Source organism: Piliocolobus tephrosceles, unplaced genomic scaffold, assembly GCF_002776525.5.
Source record: "Piliocolobus tephrosceles isolate RC106 unplaced genomic scaffold, ASM277652v3 unscaffolded_31666, whole genome shotgun sequence".
In the NCBI taxonomy this organism is placed as follows: Eukaryota; Metazoa; Chordata; class Mammalia; order Primates; family Cercopithecidae; genus Piliocolobus; species Piliocolobus tephrosceles.
Window position 1 is genome coordinate 1 of NW_022315050.1, and position 1,994 is coordinate 1,994.

The 1,994-nt window shown below is 59.4% G+C and overlaps 1 pseudogene; it reads left to right on the forward strand.

Annotated features, from left to right (window-relative positions):
* The first annotated feature begins 420 nt into the window (after positions 1-420).
* The window catches only part of LOC113222529, a 3,713-nt pseudogene continuing 2,139 nt past the window's right edge, over positions 421-1,994 (forward strand).

A 1,994-nucleotide genomic window follows, 5' to 3' on the forward strand; every position in this document is an offset into this window, starting at 1 on the left:
GATCCAGGGGAAGTAGAGTGGGAGTGAGCTTATGAATTGTGCCACTTCTGAAACGCAGGGTGTGTGGTTCACATGCAGGGAGAGGCAGGTGGACACTGGGAGGTCAGACCCTGCAAGGGTCTTGGGGCTGTCAAGTGAGATGGGACCCTTGTGGCCCCAGGGTGCAGTGGGAAGGTCTCAGGGCAGGCTCCCTAGACCCTAGTGGGGTGATGTGGTCACTCCCTGAGGGACTCCTGTTAGGGCCCGGTCGCCCACCCTGGGAGGCCCACATCTAGTCTCAGGGCTGACCTTCCTCAGCTCCAGCAGAAAGCACCACCTCCAGTCCAGGATGGGCAGCCTGATTGTGCAGTGTCACTGCCCTCCATGCCAGGGGCCCCAGTAACCCCGGCCAGGCTGGCCCCGCACTCCTTCTTCTCCCAGGTCCTGCCCCTCCTGGGAGTCAACCCCACAGGAACGCCCTTGTCCTCCTTCCCTGTGTCTTCTACCGGAATGAGCCCTGAGCTGGATGGGGACAGAGCCTGTCCTTTCTGGGGGTTGGCTCCCAGTCTAGGGCAGCTCCAGGCCCTGTGCAAGTCCTCAGTTCTGCCTGGGTTGCCTTACAGTGAGATGGAGCTGCCTCCTGCGACTGCTCGGGAGGTGAAGGTAAGAGCCTGATGCATGGGGTGCTGGTCCAGTGATGTGGGGGACTGGGCGGGTGGTCGGTGCGGGAGAGGAGGCAGCTGGCCGGGGCGGTGGCTGGTGGGGGCAACACGCTGTCCCTGGGAGGGGCAGCACTCCCTGCTGGACCTGACCCCAGGTTGCTGTAACTTGGGCAGTTTGATAAAATTCCAAAGTGAGAAAGACAGTTGTGGCTTGGGAGTGGCTGCCCACCTGTGTCAGGACCCCACCTAGAGGCTGGGACCTGACCTAAGACTGGTGTGTCTGTGGCCTGAGGATGGCATGTCCCGGGGTCCCAAAGCCAGCCCACTGGTGCTCATTTGCTCAAAGGCTCTCAGCCTTCAGGGTCTGCCCTTCCCTGGCTCCCTCCAGCTGGGTCCACCAGGGCTCCAGAGCCCAAGACCCAGCATCCACGGGCGGCTCTGGGAAGCCTGGCAGCTCCCCTAACGCCAACATTCCTCATTTGACAGCAAATGCGGCGGGAGATAATACGAAAGAGCAAGTGGATGGAAATGCTGGGACAATGGGAGACATACAAGAACAGCACAAAGGTAATGTGTGGAGGGAGAGGCCCCCGGAACCACTCTCTGCAGAGACGGGGGACAGGCACCCATGGCTGTGGCCTGGCACCATCAGCCTCTCAGAGGGCGGGTGCACACTGTCCTTGCCCAGAGGACTGCAGGCCTGGTCGGTGGTTTGCCTGACTATTCGTGCAAGCGTCACCTTGCTGGGAGGGAATCTGAATCTAGGGCTGCGACCACCCGGAGCTCAAGGCTAGGGATGCCCTGGTGACCCAAAGGAAGGAAAAGGTTCAGATCACAGTCCCGACTCTGAGTGTCCATCCGCTCTTTTCAATCCTGGGAAGGGAGACCCTGTTCCAGTTTAATGTCACCTCTAACCAGGAATCATTGGGCCAAAACCAACCATTTCCAGAATCCTTGGCTCTGGTCCTCACTGGGGTCGCCCCGTGGCCTGTGACACCAGATTGTTTTCTGCCCACAGCTGATAGATCGAGTATATAAGGGCATTCCCATGAACATCCGGGGCCAAGTGTGGTCAGTCCTCTTGAACATACAGGAAGTCAAGTCGAAAAACCCCAGAACATACAAGGTACGCTCAGCCAGAGCACAACAAACAGGACAGGCCGTGTCAGGGGCCCAGGTCTCCAGCTGGAGGGAGCATCAAGCCCAGCCTGGGGGGTGGGTGGGATGGTCAGATGCACATCCTGGGCACGGACGGTGACACAGTCACCACAGACAAACTCGGCTCTGGTGACCCTCCCCGGCTTCAGTAACAAGCCAAAAAGCAGCTTTGTGCAGAAGGAAACCTTCCTGCTT